Consider the following 15,819-nt stretch of genomic DNA (forward strand, 5'->3'; position numbering starts at 1 on the left):
TGCTTAATTCAGCTGTCTGTTCCTTGTGCGGTTTTTCTCCCCACAACACCCGCAATCCATACTGTATGGTAGGTTGAAGACGCTGTAGGTTGCGGATGCTGTAGGTTGTATGGTAGGTTGCGAACGCTGTAGGTTGTATGGTAGGTTGTATGGTAGGTTATGGACGCTGTAGGTTGTATGGTAGGTTGCGGACGCTGTAGGTTGGATGGTAGGTTGCGGACGCTGTAGGTTGTATGGTAGGTTGCGGACGCTGTAGGTTGTATGGTAGGTTGCGGACGCTGTAGGTTGGATGGTAGGTTGCGGACGCTGTAGGTTGTATGGTAGGTTGCGGAGGCTGTAGGTTGTATGGTAGGTTGTGGACGCTGTAGGTTGTATGGTAGGTTGCGGACGCTGTAGGTTGTATGGTAGGTTGCGGACGCTGTAGGTTGTATGGTAGGTTGCGGAGGCTGTAGGTTGTATGGTAGGTTGCGGACGCTGTAGGTTGTATGGTAGGTTGCGGACGCTGTAGGTTGTATGGTAGGTTGCGGACGCTGTAGGTTGTATGGTAGGTTGCGGACGCTGTAGGTTGTATGGTAGGTTGCGGACGCTGTAGGTTGTATGGTAGGTTGCGGACGCTGTAGGTTGTATGGTAGGTTGCGGAGGCTGTAGGTTGTATGGTAGGTTGCGGACGCTGTAGGTTGTATGGTAGGTTGCGGAGGCTGTAGGTTGTATGGTAGGTTGCGGACGCTGTAGGTTGTATGGTAGGTTGCGGACGCTGTAGGTTGTATGGTAGGTTGCGGACGCTGTAGGTTGTATGGTAGGTTGCGGAGGCTGTAGGTTGTATGGTAGGTTGCGGACGCTGTAGGTTGTATGGTAGGTTGCGGACGCTGTAGGTTGTATGGTAGGTTGCGGACGCTGTAGGTTGTATGGTAGGTTGCGGACGCTGTAGGTTGTATGGTAGGTTGCGGATGCTGTAGGTTGTATGGTAGGTTGCGAACGCTGTAGGTTGTATGGTAGGTTGCAGACGCTGTAGGTTGTTTTTTGCCAAAATACAAACATTTAAAAATAATATTTTTTCTTCATAAATTTTGGCCAAAATATTTTCTGCTCCATTTATTTGGTGAAAATTCCCGAAATCCGCAAAACCCATTATTATCCACAATATATTCCAGGATATCTGTAAATAACTATTTACTGTTTGATTCTGAACTCAAAGGGTAAATTGTAAGAGTGACTCATTCATACTGCTAGATGTTAATGTCCTCACCTCCAGCCATCTGTCTGTTCTCTGTGCTAATTGACCCTGCTATTGTGTGAAGATGTCCTGTGTTTACACTTATGATAATGTGTATTGTATAGCAGGTGAGCGAGGAGACGGGACGTCTACCCTGAAAGGTCATATCTCGGAGTCGCCTCGTCTGGGTAAATGATTAGTTAATTAGCTCATGCTAATTTATGTTCTGGTTACCTCCTCTTTAAACTGTATATAAGGTTGTATTCTTGGTTCTATTAAACACTCCAGCCCGGATTCAGAAAGACTTACGCCGACGTATCTACTGATACGCCGCGTAAGTGCACGGATGCGCCGTCGTATCTATGCGACTGATTCTTAATACATGATACGCCTGAAATTTGGCTTCATCCGACCAACTTAAGTTTCCTACGCCGTTGGAGCCTGGGCGCATATTTACGCTGGCCGCAAGGGGCGCTTCCATTGATTTACGCGTCGAATATGCAAATGACCGAGATCTGCCAATTCATGAACGTACTTGCGCCCGTTGCCGTTTACGTAAGGCGTATGTCCGGCGTAAAGTTATTCCCCCACATAGGAGGCGCAAGCCATGCAAAGGTATGGATGACGGAACAGCCGTCGTATTTTACGTCGTTTACATAAGTCGTACGTGAATGGGGCTGGGCGTAGGTTACGTTAACGTCGTAGGCATTGAGCCGTCGTATCTTAGGGAGTATGTTCAACGTGATTCTGAGCATGCGCGCGCATGCGGCGTTCGTTCGGACCATCATTTGCATGGGGTCACGGTCCATTTAAATGAATCACGCCCACCGTCCACCTACTTTGAATTAGGCGGGCTTACGCCAAATGATTTCCATTACGCTGGCGCAACGTAGGGAGCGAGTGCTTTGTGAATACTCAGCTTGCCTCTCTGTGATACGTTGGCGTAGCGCATATGAGATGCGCTACGCCGGAACAAAAATGCGCCGATCTACCTGAATCTGGCCCACCATGTTCAGCAGACAAACAAGTCTCGTCTCGTTGTGTGTTGTGAGCAGCTGGAATATCTGATATCTATGTCCAGACTGATAGGAAGCGGTGTATGACGGAAGCACTCATCGGAGTGTGGGGGACGTTCCGTTACATTGGTGGCAGCAGCGGGATGCGGGATGCTTCCTGCAGTGGGGGACATCCAACCTCCACCTGGACCCAAGGTTCGGATAGCAGGAGAGGAGAGGTACAGATAACAGCCGCCATGGAAGAGGAATTCGGAAGGAGGTTGCGAGAGAAGCAGATACAGCACAGAGGACCAGTATCAGAGCAGGTCCTGCTGGGATGGTCGGATTCTGTACGCTGGAAACTCTGGAAGGAAGCGCTAACCCGTGAGCAGCGACACCAGGGAAAAGTTCTCCCCTCCAACCGGGAAAGGTACTGGTCGCAGTATGGATTGGGGGAAAGGTACTGGCTGCAGTATGGATTGCGGGAAAGGTACTGGTCGCAGTATGGATTGCGGGAAAGGTACTGGTCGCAGTATGGATTGCGGGAAAGGTACTGGCTGCAGTATGGATTGCGGGAGAAAAACCGCACAAGGAACAGACAGCTGAATTAAGCAGGCTGGTCTGGGCAGAGATGCGGCTGGATGAGAGCTACAGAGCCCTTCGGTGTATCCCAAGCATGTCCCTGGATAGCGGATGAGGGCCCAACGGAAGGCTTAAGCTACGGCGGCCTGGGACGGTTGTATGTGAAGCTGACAGGGGACTCTAACTTTGGCAGTGATTTGGAGTGGCGGTTGGACGAAATCATGGATTTCAGAGAAGGGCTACTGAACGTCTCGGAAGGGCACTGGGCACTGGAAGATTTGGAGTTTCTGGCCATTCAGGAATGGGAGCTGGAGATCGCCTACAGACGGCTGCTAGACTCTGCTCAGCGCCAGGGCTGGCCTCCCTTTGCCTGGGACTATCAGGAAATACCAGTGGACAACTCTGAAATCCTGGCTGAAGAGTCGGCAATGTGGCAGAGTAACAGTGTGCTTTGCCAACCTGCCCCCGCCGCTATGGACGCGGAGGTCTTATGGCGGATGCAGCAAGTGCTGACTGACCTTGATGATCCTGTCTCTGCATGGGATGATCATGGATGGAGGAATGTGCCTGTCCAGCAGTATGCCAGAGAATCGGCAGTGGAAAGTCTGGAGATTGCCATTCCCAAAGCTGAAGTGCTGACCGCAGGGCAGAGTACAGCTAACCTCTGCCCAGCACCGATAGCATCTTCTGGGTTCCATGGACAGGAGATGGTGAACTTCTATCCCCAGACACCAGTTGCAGAGACAGGGGATTTGATAGACTTTTCTGCTGAGGAAGAACAACCTGAGGAGCCTCCAGCAGAAGAGCGGGTATCAGGGCCACACGTCACTGTGCTCTGCCCAGCACCAACAGCAGTATCTGTGGAGTTACAAGGAACTTCCCCAGCTGAAGCGCTGGTCACCGGACAGAGGGTTCAAGACCTCTGCCCCACCCCTGTGGCAGTTCCGGAGGCTCAGGGTGAGAAGGTGGCGATCACTTCCCAGCAGCAGATACAGGGGGAGAAGGGAGAGGAGGTGTTCATTGTCCCTCCCTAACAGTTGGCCAGGGTGGAGAACGTGGTCTTTCCTCCCCAGCAAAGATCCGTGCATCTGGGAGACAGTACCACAGACATGTTGTCCTGGCAGTCAGATGAGGGAAAGGAAGCAGCCAGCTCACCTCCCCAATGGCAGCCACACAGTTCGGGTGTGGAGGAATCCAGCCTCCTTCCCCAGCGGTTAGCCAGAGCGGATGATGTGGAGTCCCCAGCAGAAGTGCTGGCAAAAGGGCAGAGCGCCGCTGGCCTCTGCCTAGCACCTACAGTGTCTCTACAGCTTCAGGAAGCTGGGGCAGTCGTGTCATGAAAGAATGAATCAGACGTACAAAAACATAAATGAATAAGAAGATTTTATTAGAAACCAAACAGCAAGGTCAAAGTCCACACAGACGATCGGAACATCCAGAAGAGTGCCAGGGTCGAAAGCCAGGGATGAGAGTCGGCCAAGCCGGAGTCTGTAACCAGAGACGGGGTGAAACGAAGCCGGGGATCAGGAACCAGGAGGAACATCCGAGGCCGGGTCGGAAACCAGGAGCAGGCAGCACAATCACAGGGTGTGAGACGAAAGGCCCAAGCAAGGAAATGCTGCGGCTGCCGTCATATATATATATGCTGAGCAGCCAGCTCCTCCCCATGGAAAGGAGGAGCCGCAGGGTGTGACAGGTTACAAGAATCTCAAGAAGCAAGATGGCTGCTCGCACAGGTCAGTGATGAGGAGCCTGCAAAGAGGTAAGACCATGACAAGTCGCCCCTCTGCCCAGCAGCAGACCAAGCCCCGGAATGTTAAATACCACCCAGCTGAAGCGCTGGCAGCCGGACAGAGTCAATCACCTCTGCCCCACACCTACTGGTGTCAACTACTCCTTGCAGCCAAGATTGGAGGTCATGCGGACAGACTATGTGAGGAGGTCACTTTGTCTGACTAACGCATGTCCAGACCAGGTGATGGGACCTTGTTAGTCGACTTTTGATGGGGGAGAAATGTGACAGACTCACCCGGGACAGAGGCTTTTTGTCATGGATATGCAATAATGTCTGGCAGCTTACCTTCTCCTCCATGTGTTCATTAGAGGCCAGACTCTCTTATCTGGCTGCCTTTCATCGTCTCTCCTCCCTGTATGGCTCCACCCCAGGCCATCCCAGGAAGTCTATATTAACTAGTGCACTGCAGGTCTGCTTTGCTGATCAACGTTGTTTGTTAGCTTTGTGTTCCTGCTTGCCGTGTGCTGCGTTAATATCTCTGTGTACCGACTTTGGCTTGTCTACGACTACTCCTGTTTGCCTGTGACCCTGAACCTTGGCCTGTCCCTTGGTTATCCTCGTCTGCTTGTTGCCCCGACCTCGGCTTACCCTTCACTATTCCTTGTGTCCTGAGTGGCTGCTTCCCCTTTCTCCCTACGGAGCGTGACCTAGGAGACTCCAGGGGCCCCGACCTGGATCCAGTTGCAGCGAAGGCCATCCTCACCATTAGAGGCTCTGGTGAATACCAAACTGGATCTTAGACTCCGCACCCTGGGGAATCTTTGGTTAGCTTCCTGTAGGATCCCTGTTTGTGCCCCTCTTTCCCATATCCATTCTGTGGTCCTTCCGCAGCAGTCTGCTATTGGGTTCACTGGGTTCACTACCTCGTGGTGCATCCCTGCCTCCAACAGGGTGCACTTGTCATCTGACCACAGGTGACCTGACACTTTTGGAGGGGACTGAAATCTCGCCTCTTGCCTTGCGATCATGGGCCCTGGCATTGGGGGAGGGGTGCTCTTTGTGAGCTGTATGCCTGGGGACCCTGTATATGCCATATTAGAGTGACTGATTCATACTGTTGGGACATACAGTGTAAGGAGATGCTAATGCCATCCCCTCCAGCCATCTGTCTGTTCTCTGTGCTAATTGACCCTGCTATTGTGTGAAGATGTCCTGTGTTTACACGTATGATAATGTGTATTGTATAGCAGGTGAGCGAGGAGACGGGACGTCTACCCTGAAAGGTCATATCTCGGAGTCGTCTAGTCTGGGTAAATGATTAGTTAATTAGCTCATGTTAATTTATGTTCTGGTTACCTCCTCTAGCTGTATATAAGGTTGTATTCTTGGTTCTCCATGTTCAGCAGACAAACAAGTCTCGTCTCATTGTGTGTTGTGGGCAGCTGGAATATCTGATATCTATATCCAGACTGATAGGAAGAGGTATATGACGGAAGCACTCAAGTGTGGGATGTTCCGTTACAGTCCGCAACCTACCATCCAACCTACAGCGTCGGCAACCTACCATACAACCTACAGCGTCCGCAACCCACCATACAAACTACAGTGTCCGCAACCTACCATACAACCTACAGCGTCGGCAACTTACCATCCAACCTACAGTGTCCGCAACCTACCATACAACCTACAGCGTCCGCAACTTACCATCCAACCTACAGTGTCCGCAACCTACCATACAACCTACAACGTCCGCAACCTACCATACAACCTACAGCCTCCGCAACCTACCATACAACCTACAGCGTCCGCAACTTACCATCCAACCTACAGTGTCCGCAACCTACCATCCAACCTACAGCGTCCGCAACCTACCATACAAACTACAGCGTCCGCAACTTACCATCCAACCTACAGTGTCCGCAACCTACCATACAACCTACAGCGTCCGCAACCTACCATACAACCTACAGCCTCCGCAACCTACCATACAACCTACAGCGTCCGCAACTTACCATCCAACCTACAGCGTCCGCAACTTACCATCCAACCTACAGCCTCCGCAACCTACCATACAACCTACAGCGTCCGCAACCTACCATACAACCTACAGCCTCCGCAACCTACCATACAACCTACAGCGTCCGCAACTTACCATCCAACCTACAGCGTCCGCAACTTACCATCCAACCTACAGAGTCCGCAACCTACCATACAACCTACAGCGTCCGCAACCTACCATACAACCTACAGCGTCCGCAACCTACCATACAACCTACAGCGTCCGCAACCTACCATACAACCTACAGCGTCCGCAACCTACCATACAACCTACAGCGTCCGCAACCTACCATACAACCTACTGCGTCTGCAACCTACCATACAACCTACAGCGTCCGCAACCTACCATACAACCTACAGCGTCCGCAACCTACCATACAACCTACAGCATCCGCAACCTACAGCGTCTGCAACCTACCATACAACCTACAGCGTCCGCGACCTACCATAGAACCTACAGCCTCCGCAACCTACCATACAACCTACAGCGTCCGCAACCTACCATACAACCTACAGCGTCCGCAACCTACCATACAACCTACAGCGTCCGCAACCTACCATACAACCTACAGCGTCCGCAACCTACCATACAACCTACCATACAACCTACAGCGTCCGCAACCTACCATACAACCTACAGCGTCCGCAACTTACCATCCAACCTACAGCGTCCGCAACCTACCATACAACCTACCATACAACCTACAGCGTCCGCAACCTACCATACAACCTACAGCGTCCGCAACCTACCATACAACCTACAGCATCCGCAACCTACCATACAACCTACAGCGTCCGCAACCTACCATCCAACCTACAGCGTCCGCAACCTACCATACAACCTACAGCGTCCGCAACTTACCATCCAACCTACAGCGTCCGCAACTTACCATCCAACCTACAGCCTCCGCAACCTACCATACAACCTACAGCCTCCGCAACCTACCATACAACCTACAGCCTCCGCAACCTACCATACAACCTACAGCGTCCGCAACCTACCATACAACCTACAGCGTCCGCAACCTACCATACAACCTACAGCGTCCGCAACCTACCATACAACCTACAGCGTCCGCAACCTACCATACAACCTACAGCGTCCGCAACCTACCATACAACCTACAGCGTCCGCAACCTACCATACAACCTACAGCCTCCGCAACCTACCATACAACCTACAGCGTCTGCAACCTACCATACAACCTACAGCATCCGCAACCTACCATACAACCTACAGCCTCCGCAACCTACCATACAACCTACAGCGTCCGCAACTTACCATCCAACCTACAGCGTCCGCAACCTACCATACAACCTACAGCGTCTGCAACCTACCATACAACCTACAGCTTCCGCAACCTACCATACAACCTACAGCCTCCGCAACCTACCATACAACCTACAGCGTCCGCAACCTACCATACAACCTACAGCATCTGCAACCTACCATACAACCTACAGCGTCCGCAACCTACCATACAACCTACAGTGTCCGCAACCTACCATACAACCTACAGCGTCCGCAACCTACCATACAACCTACAGCGTCCGCAACCTACCATACAACTTACAGCGTCCGCAACCTACCATACAACCTACAGCGTCCGCAACCTACCATACAACCTACAGCGTCCGCAACCTACCATACAACCTACAGCCTCCGCAACTTACCATCCAACCTACAGCGTCCACAACCTACCATACAACCTACAGCATCCGCAACCTACCATACAACCTACAGCGTCCGCAACCTACCATACAACCTACAGCCTCCGCAACCTACCATACAACCTACAGCCTCCGCAACCTACCATACAACCTACAGCGTCCGCAACCTACCATACAACCTACAGCGTCCGCAACCTACCATACAACCTACAGCGTCCATAACCTACCATACAACCTACAGCATCCGCAACCTACCATACAACCTACAGCGTCCGCAACTTACCATCCAACCTACAGCGTCCGCAACCTACCATACAACCTACAGCGTCCGCAACCTACCATAAACCTACAGCGTCCGCAACCTACCATACAACCTACAGCGTCCGCAACCTACCATCCAACCTACAACGTCCGCCACCTACCATACAACCTACAGCTTCCGCGACCTACAGCATCCGCAACCTACCATCCAACCTACAGCGTCCGCAACCTACCATACAACCTACAGCGTCCGCAACCTACCATACAACCTACAGCGTCCGCAACCTACCATACAACCTACAGCCTCCGCAACCTACCATACAACCTACAGCCTCCGCAACCTACCATACAACCTACAGCGTCCGCAACCTACCATACAACCTACAGCGTCCGCAACCTACCATACAACCTACAGCGTCCGCAACCTACCATACAACCTACAGCGTCCATAACCTACCATACAACCTACAGCGTCCGCAACCTACCATACAACCTACAACGTCCGCAACCTACCATACAACCTACAGCGTCCGCAACCTACCATACAACCTACAGCGTCCATAACCTACCATCCAACCTACAGCGTCCGCAACCTACCATACAACCTACAGCGTCCCCAACCTGCCATACAACCTACAGCGTCCGCAACCTACCATACAACCTACAGCGTCCGCAACCTACAGCGTCCGCAACCTACCATACAACCTACAGCGTCTGTAACTTACCATCCAACCTACAGCGTCCGCAACCTACCATACAACCTACAGTGTCCGCAACCTACCATACAACCTACAGCGTCCGCAACCTACCATACAACCTACAGCGTCCATAATCTACCATACAACCTACAGCGTCCGCAACCTACCATACAACCTACAGCGTCCGCAACCTACCATACAACCTACAACGTCCGCAACCTACCATACAACCTACAGCGTCCGCAACCCACCATACAACCTACAGCGTCCGCAACCTACCATACAACCTACAACGTCCGCAACCTACCATACAACCTACAGCGTCCGCAACCTACCATACAACCTACAGCGTCCGCAACCTACCATACAACCTACAGCGTCCGCAACCTACCATACAACCTACAGCGTCCGCAACCTACCATACAACCTACAACGTCCGCCACCTACCATACAACCTACAGCGTCCGCAACTTACCATCCAACCTACAGCGTCCGCAACCTACCATACAACCTACCATACAACCTACAGCGTCCGCAACCTACCATACAACCTACAGCGTCTGCAACCTACCATACAACCTACAGCCTCTGCAACCTACCATACAACCTACAGCATCTGCAACCTACCATACAACCTACAGCGTCTGCAACCTACCATACAACCTACAGCCTCCGCAACCTACCATACAACCTACAGCGTCCGCAACCTACCATACAACCTACAGCGTCCGCAACCTACCATCCAACCTACTGCGTCTGCAACCTACCATACAACCTACAGCATCCGCAACCTACCATACAACCTACAGCGTCCGCAACCTACCATACAACCTACAGCGTCCGCAACCTACCATCCAACCTACAGCGTCCGCAACCTACCATACAACCTACAGCGTCCGCAACCTACCATCCAACCTACAGCGTCCGCAACCTACCATCCAACCTACAGCGTCCGCAACCTACCATACAACCTACAGCCTCCGCAACCTACCATACAACTTACAGCGTCCGCAACCTACCATACAACCTACAGCGTCCGCAACCTACCATCCAACCTACAGCGTCCGCAACCTACCATACAACCTACAGCGTCCGCAACCTACCATACAACCTACAGCGTCCGCAACCTACCATACAACCTACAGCGTCCGCAACCTACCATACAACCTACAGCCTCCGCAACCTACCATACAACCTACAGCGTCCGCAACCTACCATACAACCTACAGCGTCCGCAACCTACCATACAACCTACCATACAACCTACAGCGTCCGCAACCTACCATACAACCTACCATACAACCTACAGCGTCCGCAACCTACCATACAACCTACAGCGTCCGCAACCTACCATACAACCTACAGCGTCCGCAACCTACCATACAACCAACAGCGTCCGCAACCTACCATACAACCTACAGCCTCCGCAACCTACCATACAACCTACAGCGTCCGCAACCTACCATACAACCTACAGCGTCCGCAACCTACCATACAACCTACAGTGTCCGCAACCTACCAAACAACCTACAGCCTCCGCAACCTACCATACAACCTACAGCATCCGCAACCTACCATACAACCTACAGCGTCCGCAACCTACCATACAACCTACAGCGTCCGCAACCTACCATACAACCTACAGCGTCCTCAACCTACCATACAACCTACCATCCAACCTACAGCGTCCGCAACCTACCATACAACCTACAGTGTCCGCAACCTACCATACAACCTACAGCCTCCGCAACCTACCATACAACCTACAACGTCCGCAACCTACCATACAACCTACAGCATCCGCAACCTACCATACAACCTACAGCGTCCGCAACCTACCATACAACCTACAGCGTCCGCAACCTACCATACAACCTACAGCGTCCGCAACCTACCATACAACCTACAGCGTCCGCAACCTACCATACAACCTACAGCGTCCGCAACCTACCATCCAACCTACAGCGTCCGCAACCTACCATACAACCTACAGCGTCCGCAACCTACCATACAACCTACAACGTCCGCAACCTACCATACAACCTACAGCGTCCGCAACTTACCATCCAACCTACAGCGTCCGCAACCTACCATACAACCTACAGCGTCCGCAACTTACCATCCAACCTACAGCGTCCGCAACCTACCATCCAACCTACAGCGTCCGCAACCTACCATACAACCTACAGCGTCCATAATCTACCATACAACCTACAGCGTCCGCAACCTACCATACAACCTACCATACAACCTACCATACAACCTACAGTGTCCGCAACCTACCATACAACCTACAGCGTCCGCAACCTACCATACAACCTACAGCGTCCGCAACCTACCATACAACCTACAGCGTCCGCAACCTACCATACAACCTACAGCGTCCGCAACCTACCATACAACCTACAACGTCCGCAACCTACCATACAACCTACAGCGTCCGCAACCTACCATACAACCTACAGCCTCCGCAACCTACCATACAACCTACAGCGTCCGCAACTTACCATCCAACCTACAGCGTCCGCAACCCACCATACAACCTACCATACAACCTACAGCGTCCGCAACCTACCATACAACCTACAGCGTCCGCAACCTACCATACAACCTACAGCGTCCGCAACCTACCATACAACCTACAGCGTCCGCAACCTACCATCCAACCTACAGCGTCCGCAACCTACCATACAACCTACAGCGTCCGCAACCTACCATACAACCTACAGCGTCCGCAACCTACCATACAACCTACAGCGTCCACAACCTACCATACAACCTACAGCGTCCGCAACCTACCATACAACCTACAGCCTCCGCAACCTACCATACAACCTACAGCGTCCGCAACCTACCATACAACCTACAGCGTCCGCAACCTACCATACAACCTACAGCGTCCGCAACCTACCATACAACCTACAGCGTCCGCAACCTACCATACAACCTACAGCGTCCGCAACTTACCATCCAACCTACAGCGTCCGCAACCTACCATACAACCTACAGCGTCCGCAACCTACCATACAACCTACAGCGTCCGCAACCTACCATACAACCTACAGCGTCCGCAACCTACCATACAACCTACAGCGTCCGCAACTTACCATACAACCTACAACGTCCGCAACCTACCATCCAACCTACAGCGTCCGCAACCTACCATCCAACCTACAGCGTCCGCAACCTACCATCCAACCTACAGCGTCCGCAACCTACCATACAACCTACAGCATCCGCAACCTACCATACAACCTACCATCCAACCTACCATACAAAGCTGGAGGTGCTCATAGAACTGTAGGTAGCCGTGGAATTTGACCACTAATAGGGCGGACAGAGAGGGATTCGGGACTGATTCACATATCAGGTCAGTCAGGTGATCCGGCATAAGATCCTGATAAGACGTTGATATGGGACCAGCAGATTCCTGTGTGCTTAGTCTGCCCCGGACACACCCAGAACCCGTTCACCAGGAAATCAGCGGAACACACGGAATTTCTCATCTGTTTATCTATAGACAGTTCCTGACCCGACAGCATTCCCCAAACCGTCCCACAAGATACTAAAAAAACAATGTGTTATTAAGCGATATTAATAAGACACTAACAGCGCTGAAATGTGGCGTTTGAGTCAATCTCCCAAATACTGCAAATATTACTTATATAATGAATGAAATTTGGACGTGTAAATATAATGGTGGATACCCCAAATCAGTGATTAAAAAGATTCCTGATCCTAAAAGTCCCATTAACAATAGTCCATACACTTCCTCAGATACCGATTGGCTCAATCTTATTGGAAGAAATCTCAAGGTGTAGGCACAGATCTGCTCGAATGCTGATAGGATCTCTCTGTGATCTCCCCCTTAAGATTTTGTACTCACCAGAATGTAGTAAGTTCAAAGCATTGGATACAACCACTTGCAACGATCACACATCGCTTCTCCTCCTCTGGTGTATGGTGGTGATAATCTCTATGCTATGAGATGTGTAGCTCGGCAGACATGCAGGGAAGCAAAAAACTTTGCATAGTGTAAAATCCTTTTTATTTGAATATTGTACCCCTGCTACCCGCTCATGCTTACACAGTTAAAAATGAATTAGGCTTGTCATATGGGCTGCTGCCTCTGCTCACTCAGAAATATGGCTTCAAGGTTTTGGCTCAATATTCCCTTCGTAAGTCCCGGTTAGAAGCTGGCTGCCTCACAAGCTGAATCGTCGTGTAGCCACGCCCTGACGCGTTTCGTGATAGGTCCACGTCTTCAGAGGGCGTGGCTACACGTATTTAGTATGTCCTATATATATACTAGGGAACCTTCCTGAGTCTCCTCCCCTCTCTCTACCTTATTGGTCGCCCGCTGACAGGTCCGTGGGGAACCATCAAGGATATGCGGACCACTATGAAATTAGCACACAAAATAGATATGACCCCCTTCAGGACAATAGGAGTAATACTTATTATGTACCTTCACCCAGACCAACTTTTCCTTTCTCTGGTCCAGTTTATTATTTGTTACAGAAACCCTCACGTCTTCCATTGTTATTCCGATCACTACACTATTGTCAGTTTGGGGGTCCCCTGCCCCCGCTTTGCTCCCGGGGATCTCTCCGCCCCCAAATGCCTCCAATCAGCTCTGATTATATTCTTTTACCAAATACCCCCCCCCCCCGGGGTAAGATTGTCAGGATCAGCGTGTTGTGTTCCCCAAATACCCCCCCCGGGGTAAGATTGTCAGGATCAGCGTGTCGTGTTCCCCAAATACCCCCCCGGGGTAAGATTGTCAGGATCAGCGTGTTGTGTTCCCCAAATACCCCCCCCGGGGTAAGATTGTCAGGATCAGCGTGTCGTGTTCCCCAAATACCCCCCCGGGGTAAGATTGTCAGGATCAGCGTGTCGTGTTCCCCAAATACCCCCCCCCGGGGTAAGATTGTCAGGATCAGCGTGTCGTGTTCCCCAAATACCCCCCCGGGGTAAGATTGTCAGGATCAGCGTGTCGTGTTCCCCAAATACCCCCCCGGGGTAAGATTGTCAGGATCAGCGTGTCGTGTTCCCCAAATACCCCCCCCGGGGTAAGATTGTCAGGATCAGCGTGTCGTGTTCCCCAAATACCCCCCCCGGGGTAAGATTGTCAGGATCAGCGTGTCGTGTTCCCCAAATACCCCCCCGGGGTAAGATTGTCAGGATCAGCGTGTCGTGTTCCCCAAATACCCCCCCCGGGGTAAGATTGTCAGGATCAGCGTGTCGTGTTCCCCAAATACCCCCCCGGGGTAAGATTGTCAGGATCAGCGTGTCGTGTTCCCCAAATACCCCCCCGGGGTAAGATTGTCAGGATCAGCGTGTCGTGTTCCCCAAATACCCCCCCCGGGGTAAGATTGTCAGGATCAGCGTGTCGTGTTCCCCAAATACCCCCCCGGGGTAAGATTGTCAGGATCAGCGTGTCGTGTTCCCCAAATACCCCCCCCCGGGGTAAGATTGTCAGGATCAGCGTGTCGTGTTCCCCAAATACCCCCCCGGGGTAAGATTGTCAGGATCAGCGTGTCGTGTTCCCCAAATACCCCCCCCGGGGTAAGATTGTCAGGATCAGCGTGTCGTGTTCCCCAAATACCCCCCCGGGGTAAGATTGTCAGGATCAGCGTGTCGTGTTCCCCAAATACCCACCCCGGGGTAAGATTGTCAGGATCAGCGTGTCGTGTTCCCCAAATACCCCCCCCCGGGGTAAGATTGTCAGGATCAGCGTGTCGTGTTCCCCAAATACCCCCCCCGGGGTAAGATTGTCAGGATCAGCGTGTCGTGTTCCCCAAATACCCCCCCGGGGTAAGATTGTCAGGATCAGCGTGTCGTGTTCCCCAAATACCCCCCCGGGGTAAGATTGTCAGGATCAGCGTGTCGTGTTCCCCAAATACCCCCCCCGGGGTAAGATTGTCAGGATCAGCGTGTCGTGTTCCCCAAATACCCCCCCCCCGGGGTAAGATTGTCAGGATCAGCGTGTCGTGTTCCCCAAATACCCCCCCGGGGTAAGATTATCAGGATCAGCGTGTCGTGTTCCCCAAATCCCCCCCGGGGTAAGATTATCAGGATCAGCGTGTCGTGTTCCCCAAATCCCCCCCGGGGTAAGATTGTCAGGATCAGCGTGTCGTGTTCCCCAAATACCCCCCTGGGGTAAGATTGTCAGGATCAGCGTGTCGTGTTTCCTCTCTTCCCGTTCTCATTATTATTGTAGGTTCCCCCCGAGCCGCTCCTGATGAGGGGAGAGATTCCACGAAACGCGTCGAGCATACGAACGTACAATATAGCTGTCACAGGGAAGATTTATCGCGGTTCTGTCACTCCGGGTCACATGGCCGCTTTCCTGGTTCCTCAGGTGTTATTATTATTAGAATGCAGCTTTGTGATTCGCCAATCAATGCTTCTGTTATACATTGTAACTCATTTATTATGTCCTCCATTGTACCCCCCGAAGGCCATTCATAAATATCTCTTATCATATTGATTCCCTCTGCCCCCGTGTTCAATTCAAGTCCCAACAACTTATTTTCCCTATTTCATAGGTGGGAGGGGTATATACATAGGTGGGAGGGGTATATACATAGGTGGGAGGGGTAT

The sequence above is a fragment of the Rana temporaria genome, chromosome 1 (assembly GCF_905171775.1).
Source record: "Rana temporaria chromosome 1, aRanTem1.1, whole genome shotgun sequence".
NCBI classification, from domain to species: Eukaryota; Metazoa; Chordata; class Amphibia; order Anura; family Ranidae; genus Rana; species Rana temporaria.